The sequence below is a fragment of the Neofelis nebulosa genome, chromosome 4 (genome assembly GCF_028018385.1).
Source record: "Neofelis nebulosa isolate mNeoNeb1 chromosome 4, mNeoNeb1.pri, whole genome shotgun sequence".
Taxonomy (NCBI): Eukaryota; Metazoa; Chordata; class Mammalia; order Carnivora; family Felidae; genus Neofelis; species Neofelis nebulosa.
Genome location: NC_080785.1, coordinates 7,672,623 through 7,684,291, shown reverse-complemented (window position 1 = coordinate 7,684,291; position 11,669 = coordinate 7,672,623). Strand labels below are relative to the sequence as shown.

The window sequence follows — 11,669 nt, the reverse complement described above, 5'->3', positions numbered from 1 at the left end:
GCTTCCGATTGTGACTCCCTCTCTCTGACCCTCCCCGACTCACACTCTGTCTCTCTCTCTCCCTCAAGAATAAATCAACATTTAAAAAAATTGTTTTTAATCTTTAAAAAAAATAAAAATTCAAAATTAAAATCCATAAATAAAAACAGATACAGATACATATGAAGTAATACATAAGTTTACACAAATAGCCTAGAAAAAATGTGACCAAATTTACTAGAGGAGAATATGCTTTTTCCTGCCTCAAGTTTTCCAAGTAAGTTACTAGAGTATAAATAAAACATGAAACGCAAATCTAATCTTTAATTAGCAGATTAGTTTTTTATTTCAGTATGTAGGCAACGGGATAGGATAGCACGGGTTTATAAAAATAGTAATGTTTGGAACAGAAAAGCATGTAAACTTAAAATTAATTACATTAATTATGTCTCTTTTCCTATAATTACTTCTGTTTATTGATTTAAGTATTGTTAACCAAAAATAAGGTAAAATCCACTATCCTTTATATCAGAAAGAACACTATTTGGTCCAGAGGATTCATGCTTTCCACTCCGGATTCTTCCCAAACATTTTCTACATGTATGTTTTTAGCATAATCCTAGGGTAGTGTTATCCAATGAAAACATCATCTAGATACCGCTGGTACATTTTGAAAAGACAGAATTAGGGGCGCCTGGGTGGCTCCGTCAGTTAAGCATCCAGCTTCAGCTCAGGTCATGATCTCACAAAGTTCATGGGTTTAAGCCCCACTTTGGGCTCTGTGCTGACAGATCAGGGCCTGGAGCCTGCTTCAGATTCTGCATCTCCCTCTCTCTGTTTCTCCCCTGCTTGCTCTCTGTCTTGCTCTCTCTGAAAAATAAATAAAAACATTAAAAAAAAAAAAAAAAAAACCAACAACCTCAGTCTTTCTGTCTTTCCACTTTGCATATTGGCCATCATCCCCAGGCATGTCACCTCATGGTTGCAAAATGGCTGCTGTGGTTCCAAGTATCACATGCAATTTCAAGGCAGAAAGAAGGGGGAAGCTACTACTGAGTCAGCCACTGCTTTCTCATGTAGCAAAAAAGTAAAAACGCTCAAGAAGCTTCCCTGAAGATTCCCTCTTGCATTTCATTGGCAAGAAAGGGAACACATGCCCACAACACGACTCGATGAAAGGGAGACCGGGAAATTGATTCTGAACCTAGTAGTATCTCTCCGTAACTGAGCTCGCCATCGAGGAAACTGAACATCTAAAATGGCAGAGCAAGAAAAATCAGATTTTCATGGTTCATTATGTTGAAAATACGGAGACCAAAAGTTAAAAACGGAGTTCCTTCTTCAAAGCAAAGTCATTATCAAGCATCTGATTACAGAGTATTTTACACGGAAACTGCATGAACCTGGCTCCCTCGGCTGAGAATCTGTAATCTGAGACAATCTGGTAATAATCTCATTTGGGCCATCAAAGGGGAGGGCGTAATGTTAAGTTATTAAATAATACGTGATGACTTTTAGAAGTGGAACCTCTTTTGAAAATGCAAAGCACTGGAATTGGTAGTTAAGTCTTCACTCCATGTTCCAACAAGTAAAATCAGAGATTGCCAGTGATGTGTGTCCTAAATCACATCTGCTACTCTACAGAAACAGATGACTGCGTATGCTTTGATTATAAAATAAGAACAGTGATTTGTATTCATGGCTGGGAGAATTAGTATCCTTACTCTGCAGTCACACCTCGAAATAATGTGAGACAGAATGATGATTCAAAATTTATTCTTAGGCAGAGAAAAACAAGTATATAAAAGAAATAGAACAGAAAATTGGGGGGAAAATGTAAAGGAAATTCTTTTCTCTGCCTAGATTAAAAGAATTTGCTTTTCGATCTTGCCTTCTTTGTCGGTCCAGTAAAGCAACATCATGGGCAACTTCAGGCTTTTTTAAAAAAGAAAAAAATCCTAAGCTTCTGGTTCAACTTACCACATTTCCTCTCTACCAACAGACATTCTCCGTGACTCCTTCTCTTGGTCTCCATGGGATCCTGTACTTTGCATTAGTTTTGATCTTGTAAAAACCTGGATCGTTCTGTGCGCTGTCATGAAATATCTCCCGCAAACCTGTGGCCCAGGGCAGAAGGAGGAATGAACTCAAAGGAGGAAAGAGCAGTCTGAGCAGCCCTATTCTCAGGCGGAGCGGTTGATGTGATCTCAGCGAGAACCGTGGAAGGGACACATCCACCCCTCCCCCTGGGCCACAGCTCAGCCAGCAGGGCCTTGGTTCCATCCAGGGAGGCTCTGGGCTCTGGTTCCAGCCCGGTGACTGTGAGATCCTGTTTACTCCCAGTCTGAGCCCATTTATCTGAAGCAGATGCTTGCTGGAGGCCGCCTGCAATCGCAAACTTACTTCGGCCCCTTATGGTGTCCTTCTAGCTCAGCGTCAGCCCCCGTGGCTTATTTATGTTCAGGAACCACTTGGTTTGCCGTCCCAACTTTTCTCCCGAGCATAAATAACCGCAGCCTTTACGGGGCTTCATAGGGTGGGGACAGGTCTGGGTTGACCAGAAGTATAGCCATTTCACATCTACTTTCTTTTCTTCTTCTTCTTTTCCTTTCTCTCCCCTTTCTCTCTACAAATTTATCGCAGAAACCTGCCATTCCAGTAATGCAAAAGCTATTTTACTCCAGTATTAAAGTTGTCCTAGGGGCGCCTGGGTGGCGCAGTCGGTTAAGCATCCGACTTCAGCCAGGTCACGATCTCGCGGTCCGGGAGTTCGAGCCCCGCGTCAGGCTCTGGGCTGATGGCTCGGAGCCTGGAGCCTGTTTCCGATTCTGTGTCTCCCTCTCTCTCTGCCCCTCCCCCGTTCATGCTCTGTCTCTCTCTGTCCCAAAAATAAAAAAAAATAAAAAACGTTGAAAAAAAAAAAAATTTTAAAGTTGTCCTAGATAACAGGGCTGGTGGTCCATTTCATGAAAATTTATTTCCATACATATGAACCAACAATTTCAAAGACTCCAATGCATATAAAATTAATAAACCTGAACACTGCCTGATAGCACAGCCGTGGTGAAATCTACAAATTGAAATCACTGTTGCAGCCCGAATATATTCACATTTGAAAACTACTTGACTTTCTTCACCACATACATGTTTGCTCTGTAGTGAGCAGTCTTGGTGTGGGGCCCGGGGGGGCACCATTAGGGCAAGTTCAGCATTTGGGTTAAGACAAGAGTAGAAGGTCTAGAGCGGGGGCCATGGAACTGTCCCGGTGAAAGACCAGAGCGGACAAGATTTGGAGCTCAGGCTCTTGCATCAAAGAAAAGAGAGAGGGGGAACCAGCAAGTAGAGTGAGCCCGAAACCTGCCACGAGTTTACTACTCACTTTGCATACATCAGTTCACTTAATCATTGTGTTTCATATATGAGGGAGAGAGGTTTCCCCCTTTCACAGATGGGGTAAGTTCTTTGAAAACGCCTTGGTTAACTGGCCAGTTCCTAAGCCACCAGATGGGGTAGATGCTATTCATCCTATCGTGCATTCATTATTCTATTGTTCTGCATTGTGCCAAATATATAGAAGGCACTCATTTAATACTGAATAAACAGCCCTCCCTTGACTCTCTTCCTGATGAGGCTTGCCCCTTGGGAGCAGATCTTGCTAGACTTTATTAAGACCTTAACCAGCAAGACTATCATTCAGAATAGAAGGTGGGGGGTAAGACCTTAACTCATTTAGGGGTGTTCGCTGTTTCCTTTGAGGCAGGGGATCATCCATAAGCCTCCAGTTCCCTGATACAAATCAGGACCAGATGCTCTGGCCACATCTGTGTTTCAGTCCGGGTAAACATATCTGTAAGAGGCTCCTGGGGTCAGGTTCCCGGTTCCACAGTCCAAGCTCTATAGTTGGTATCTCAACCTTTCATCGGGTTTCTCCAAGCCAGGCGAGCACATGACCACCAGTATCTTTCTTCCATCCGACTCACAGCCGAGCCCACCGCGTAGCTTAACAATAATATCGTGTCCTGTGTCCCCAAAACATTTGATAAGATCGTTCAGAACAAATACAGATCCCCCAAGGGATTATGGTCCTATTAATTTTGATTTTACATCTACGTTAGTCATATTAATTCCTCCTGGGCTGAGATTTATACCTATTTCACAATCACTATAGCAGCAACTAGAGAATCTTTTCATTTTCTGTTCTGATTTATTCAACTACATCTCTTTGCATCTAGGAAAAACCAAAAAGACGGCTTCTCAAAACATTTGAGAAGCTCAGGTGATTACATAGAAACTGGCTGTGCGATCACCAATTTCTTGGAAACCCTGTTGAGGTTTTTTGCTTCCTACCCACCACTGGCACAGCTCGTAACCACACCCCTTCTCGGTCCTTAAGGTGTAAGGTAGCATGTATTAAACTTCTTTTTATTTTTAATTTGAAAAAAAATTTTAGACAGAAAGAAATTGAAAAAATAGCGCAAATAATTTTTTTTTTAAGTTTATTTTGAGAGAGACAGAGACAGCGCGCGTAGGGGAGGAGCAGAGACAGGAGGGAGACGGAGAATCCCAAGCAGGCTCCTCACCACCAGCATGGAGCCCAATGTGGGGCTCGAACCTATGAAACCACGAGATCATGACCTGAGCCGAAACCCAAGAGTCGGTCGCTCAACCGACTGAGCCACCCAGGTGTCCTGCAAAGAATTTTTATACATCCTTCACTGAGATTCCCTGAATGTTAACATTTCACATTCATTCTCTGTGTGTTCATATACACACAGAGGGTGCTCAATTAATGCATGTTGAGTTACCTGATAGCTTGAGGGCATAGGATTATACAACATCTAATTCTCCTTTCGAAGGAATCTATGATCTTATCGCTTGTACATAAGGTAAATCTTTCACAATGTTTGTAATATGTCTTCACACATCGAAACGCTAATAACTAGTCAATTCAGCCACATGATAAGCTAATAGTTCAGAGGCAAATACTTGGCATTTCCCCCAACATCACATTAGATGCCAAGTCATACAAGAATTGTCTTGTAAATAGGACATGAGTGAGAGTGAATTATCCCTGCCCAAGAAATAAAAAATAAGAGGAAGCTGAGACCCTTAAAATATAGAAAAAATCAGCTGGGGTAGATCAAAGCCATCTTCCCACGTGGGACTCCCTGAAGCTTAGAGGCAACATTGATACCCCTAATCGTGGGTCCCACAAGTGCCACGTGCTGAGCAGAGGTCCCCAAGTCTGCGTGTTTGTTTCCCTGTGATCTCTGTTCTACTTGGTGACATTGTCACCAATTGTGGGAGTTGAGATTCCTCCTCAAAAATTTATTTCATTCCCAGTTTCTTTTTTTTTTTTAACGTTTTATTTTATATTTGAGAGAGAGAGAGAGAGAGAATGTAAACAGGGGAGGGGCAGGGAGATGGAGACAGAACTTGTCAGCACAGAGCCCAACACGGGGCTCGAACTCATGAGCAGTGAGATCATGACCTGAGCCGAAGTCGGACACTTGACCGACTGAGCCACCCAGGCGCCCCAAGACTGTGGATGTGGTTGTTTCTGTCCCATTGCATCTTGTGAGGTTAGCGCTAGCAAGGGTAGAGATAGGCTGGCATGAAAGGAGCTTGGAGATGGGGCTCTAAATGCCACCACCAGGATAACTCCTCAGACTCGGAGAGACCATCAGGTGTCCTGGTGGTTTGTCAAGGGACCGTGGGGGGTGAGGGGGAAGGACCCCAGAGAACTGCCTGCCTACTCCTGCCTATGCTCTGCCCGTGTTCATCTCTGGATCGCTAAATAATGTCTCCCTGTTTCTTTGCATTAAAGGTGAGCATTCAGCAGCGGTGTGTGGCCTGTTTTCAAACACGCTGCATCAGGTCAAGGCTAGACGAAAAAGGAGCTGTAATACAGATGAGAGAAGGGAGAAATTCTAGAATTCTAGAGACGAAATAGGCAGACCTTGGGCACTAAATGTGGGAAGTGAGCACGAGCGGCAGAAAGAGGCAAATTCACCCTGGTTGAGGCCCTGCTGTGTGCCAGGCACTGCACATACATAGTAGGATTTATGTGAGGCAGCCTTCATTAGCCCCACCTCATGGATGAGAAATCAAGTCTCAGAGAGGTGAAGTGACTTGTTGAGGTCACACAGCTAATAAGGAGGAGGTCAAGACACTGCCCATTAACATAAACTGTTTTTTTTTTCCCCTGGTTTAAGCAGCATAACCTAGTCTTCAAATGAAATCTGAAACAAAAGCCCAGCATATAAAACAGATCTGCTCTCATGGGGCGCCTGGTTGGTTCAGCCGGAAGAGCGTGCGACCCTTGATCTCGGGGTCATGAGTTTGAGCGTCATGTTGGATGTAGAGATTACTTAAAAAAATACATACACTTTTTTTTTTAAGTTTATTTATTTTATTTTGAGAGAGGCAGAGAGAGACAGCACAAATTGGGGAGGGGCAGAGAGAGAGAGAATCCCAAGCAGGCTCTGCACCATCAGCACAGAACCTGATGGGGGGCTTGAACCCATGAACCGTGAGATCATGACCTGAGCTGGAACCAAGTGTCCGACACTTGACCGACTGAGCCACCCACTTAAAAAAAAACAACAACAGATCTGTTCTGGTTAGAAAAGAATAAAGGGAAAGATAAAACTATGGAGACCGTAAGAAAATCAGTGGCTGCAGGGGGTTAGAGGGAGGGATGAACAGGTGAAGCACAGAGAATTTTTAGGGTATAGAAATGGCTCTGTACCATACTATAATGGCAGATATGTGTCATTGAACATTTGTCCAAACCCATAGGATGTACAACACCAAGAGCGAACCCTAAAGTCCGCCATGGACTCTGAGGGGTGATGATGCGTCAGTGTGGGTTCATCACTTGTAAGAAACGTCCCACTCTGGAGGAGGTGTTGACCGCGGGGAGGTTACACGTGTGTGGGGGGCAGAGGGATGTGGGGAGTCTCTGTACCTTCCTCTCAATTTTCCTGTGACCCTAAAACTGCTCTAAAAATAAAGTCCATGGAAATTTTCTTTTATTATTTTCTAAAAAAGTTTTAATGTTTATTTTGGAGAGAGACAGAGACAGAGCATGAGCAGTGAAGGGGCAGAGAGAGAGGGAGACACAGAACCTGAAGCAGGCTCCAGGCAGTGAACTGTCAGCACAGAGGCCAACGTGGGGCTCGAACTCATGGTCCATGAGATCATGATCTGAGCCAAAGTCAGATGCTTAACCGACTGAGCCACCCAGACACCAGAAATTTTCTTTTAGAAAGGATGAGGGGTCTCTGGTCCCCCCCAACCCCCACCTCACTCTTCCCTTTGGAGGTCCCTGATGCCACCAAGGGTCTTTCAAGGCACAGGCAGTATGAAAGCCACCATCCCCACCACGAGAGGGCAACCCCTTCTGTGAAGAACCCAGAGCAGCCTTCCGCAGGGTATGTTAACATACGGGGTATGGCCCTTTCTTCCACCCACTCTGATTTCCGTTCCTGGGACTCCTCCCCCAAATGGATAGCAGGGATCTACCGCCCAGAGGACGATCCTTCCAGGCGTTAGCCCCGCCTGACACCTTTTAGGTCGTAAGGAGCTCGCATAACTAGAACGTGTTTGCCCCAGACCTCCGGGGGATCCCCTCTGGCCCAGACAGCATCTCAGGCCAGCTACCCTGCGGGAAGAGAAAGAGTGTTTAGAGACAGACGTGGCCACGACAGCTCTGGGGCCCGGAGCTCCTACACCTTCCATTGCTCAGAAAAGAGAACGAAAGAGAAAAAGAGGTTTCCTGGTTCTGTCTCCCTAGGTGGCAGGCTTTTTTTTTTTTTTAACTACTAAATTTCCTATTTATTTCCTTGTCTCAGAGGCCAACACAGTGCAGAACCCCCGGAGGTATTTAACAAAGGCACACTGAATAAAGAATCGTGAGGCCTGTAGGGGGATTCTCTCCTCATCAGCTAGGGACTCGCTGAACATGGTATAACAGTTGCAATAAGTGATTCAAAATCAAGGAGGGGCACCTGGGTTAAGCATCGGATGCTTGACTTCAGCTCAGGTCATGATGTCATGGTTCATGAGTTCGAGCCCCAAGTCGGGCTCTGTGCGGACAGCTCAGAGACAGTGGCTCAGACCAACTCAAAGAACTGTCTTTCCGTCAGTAAAGTTTGGCTTTGAGTTGAGTTCCATCCCCTTGATGTGTGTGACTAATAGGATGCAGCAAAAGAGATGTCATTGCAGTTTCTGACCAAAGCCTCACTGGCCCTAAAGTTTTCACATCCCGCCTCTTGGGAATGGAAGAGAATTTTCTGCCCTGCTGCGAGAAATCCGCGCTGCATGGAGAGGCCACACGCAGGTGCTCCGGCCCACAGCCCCACCTAAGCCCCCAGCCAAACACAGCATCAACTGTGGCCATGGGAGACATACCATCTTGGACATCCAGCCCCGTTGGGTCTGCAGATGACTCCAGTCCCAGCCACCATCTGAGATTCCTGAGAGAGAAGGACCCAACTGAGCCCAGGAAGCTACAGAACTTTGAGAGGTACATTCATTTCCTAGGGCTGCCCTCCCACAGTAGTACATACCGCGTGGCTAAAAACAATAGAAATTCATTCTCTCACAGTTCTCGATGCTAGAAGTCTGAAATCAAGGTGTAAGCAGGGCCGTGCTCCCCCTGAAACCTCTAGGGGAGGGTCCTTCCTTGCCTCTTCCAGCTTCTGGTAGTTCCAGCTATTCCTTGGCTTCATGGCAACAAGATTCCGATCTCTGCCTCCAATGTCACATGGCCTTCTTCACTGTTGTCTCTGTCCAATTTCCCTCCTCTGGTGAGGACACCGGTTAGACTGGATTTGGACCCACCTTAATAACCTCATCTTAACTTGATGACAAAGATCTTATTTTCAGATAAGGTCAAATGAGGGTTAGAAATGCAACATATTGAGGCACCTGGGTGGCTCAGGCAGTTAAGTATCCAACTTCGGCTCAGGTCATGATCTCACGGTCTGTGAGTTTGAGCCCCGAGTCGGACTCTGTGCTGACAGCTCAGAGCCTGGAGCCTGCTTTGGATTCTGTGTCTCCCTCTCTCTCTCTGCCCCTCCCCCACTCGTGCTCTGTCTCTGTCTCTCAAAAATAAATAAACATTAAAAATTAAAAAAAAAAAAAAAGAACTACAACATGTTTTTTTTTGGGGGGGGAGGGGACACAATTTAACCCACAACCCTTGTACACAAGGGACATAAGCTGACTATCTAAAGGAAGTCAGCCTGTGATTAAAAAGTGGATATGCAGATAATTGAAATGTGAGTGGAAGATTGTTTGACTTGCTTTTAGTATAGATTTAAATTGGGTTTTGCTCTGTCTTTCTTATGATGTATTCCCCATTAATGTCTACTTTTACAAGAGTCAAGGTCTTTATTCTAAGCCTGTGCTATATAAATAACCAAAGGCTAAGAGTCAGAAGAGTTGTATCTGTCCCTGACGAGCTGTGTGATCTCAGGCAAATCAACCAGCCTCTCTGGGCATTAACTGCATTATTCAACAACCATACATTAGAATCCTACAATATGGTGGCAGCAGTAGGGGATCAAGTGTTCACACAGACCAATGTCTCATTTCACAGCCCAGGAAGTCAACCCGTGTGAGGTGAAAGGAACTTCCAGTCATAAACCAGCTGTATTCTGATAGTATTCATCTGTTACATGAGGGGCTTGGGACAAATTTTCTCAAAGGCTTTTTCCAGTCATTAAGTGGATTCTGATTCTAAAACCATGAATCTATATTTTACCCATTTTCAATGAAAAAGAAATATTACATTCGACTCAGCTGACGCATTTCTGAGACTCAGAAGTTGTAACTGCCAAATTATGTCACCACAATTTCCTTGACTTTGATGCTTATGAATTATGAAGCCAGTGAATAGAAAGTTTCATCAAACCATCAAAAGCTAAAAATGACTTTTTTTGTACTTTCAGTTTGCATGACTTTGAGGTTGCTGTTTTTGCTAGTCCTAATAATGTCTCCATATTTTTAAAAGCCCCTAGAATATCTCATCGTGGCATAGATAAAGCACAGGGCTCACCTACCAAGAACTCACTCAGGCTTGGAAAGGCACTCATTGCCTGATTTAATAGAAAAAAAAATAATTATTTGAGACTAACATGCAAAATAGAAGTACACATCACATATAAGTGATATATTATATATACACATACACATATATAATATATACATATGTGTATATAGCATATACTCATACATCACTTTCTCTGCAAATAGGAAGAGATCTCAAATGTTGTATGGGTATGTGTTGGAATTGTGGGTTTCAGATGTGTATTAGATTCAGCCTCCAGTTATGCCCAGTACCAGGGTACAACACTTAATAACCTGCAGGAACATTTGTATGAACGAATTGCTTTTGGAAAAGAAAGGCACGTGATACAGCATGTAAGTTAATAGCGACACCAAGCATGTGCTGGGTAAAAAGATGCTTCAGTAATGTACCAGGAGAAAATCTGGGTAAGTGGGCTTAAGATACAGTTTCAGACCGTATGATTTGCCGTAGCAAAATCCGAGAATATGAGTCAGAATTAAAGAGTCATAAAATGAGAAAGTGTTTGCTACCTCGTCAGAGCACGATATCAATCGTGGGCTCCAAGCGTGTCAGGAGCACGCAGGGACCATTTCTTTGTTCCTGGACGCTCATGGGCTCCTTCCCTCTGTTCCCAAATCCTTGTGAAATGCACTTTTATAGCACTTGACCCACGCATAGTCATTATTAGTTTATAGTTCATGTCCCTGTCTAGGCTGTGAGCATCTGTGGGGAGATAAATTATGTCTTAACTGTCTTCGTGTACCCAGGGTCTGCCCGTGCCTCGGGTACAGAAGGTGATCAATGAGCCGTGTTTCTCCAGTCCCTCCACCGACAGCAACAAAGATGCTGTGGGTGATGCAGACGTGAAGAGGGAGCCGAAATAACGGGGATTTGAAACAGAACAGATTTTTCCTCCCAGGCAGCTATGGGTAACTGTTAACAAATTTGTCGTTCATTCATACCTTCCCCATCCATCCCTGTCTCGGCTGGCGGGGTAACTTCTAGCCTCTGGACTGCTGGGTGAGGCCCTCCTTACCCGCCGCCCGACGACGGCAGCCTCCGGGGCAGCCGTCTCCCCGAAGCACCTGCCCCAGACTCGGACGGGAGCAGAGAACCGCCTTCCGACCACAGGTCCTCCTTCCCACCAGCTTCCGCGGAGTCTGGAGCGTGACTCGGACGTGGCAGTGATGAAGGAGAGGGACATTTTCTCCAGAAAAAGAGTTTTGGAAGCAGAGATCTTAGTGCACCTCCGTTGGGCCGTACCCTTGCCAGGGGTCCTTCTGCGCAGAAGGGAGAGGTCCCCCCACCCCCAGACAGGATCTCCTATCCCAGCTGCAGTCCCCCGTCCACCCACGGAAGATGGCAGTTCAGCTGTCACAGCCCCGCGTCGTCCCCTCCCGGTTCCCAGATCGGGGACAGTGAGGGTCCGTGTCCTGGTTCCCTGCAGCACGGTCAGCGGTGCCAGGTCCCAGGCACTGGGCCTGCTGCTCCCTTCCCGCAGGAGGACGAGAGCCAGCTGGACGTCACTTGTGAAGGTGGAGCAGGAATCTGCTGGGTGACACCTCGCCAGCAGGTCCTGCCAAAGCCTGAGCTGGTTGCCCCGCGGCTGCCT

General features: G+C 45.4%; 1 long non-coding RNA gene across 1 annotated transcript in view; it reads right to left on the bottom strand.

Moving 5' to 3' along the window:
* Positions 1 to 422: 422 nt before the first annotated feature.
* The window catches only part of LOC131508794 (uncharacterized), a 28,986-nt gene continuing 17,739 nt past the window's right edge, over positions 423 to 11,669 (bottom strand). The window contains exon 2 of the long non-coding RNA XR_009260152.1: positions 423 to 849. This is a non-coding gene — a long non-coding RNA (uncharacterized LOC131508794). The remainder of the gene's footprint in view (positions 850 to 11,669) is intronic.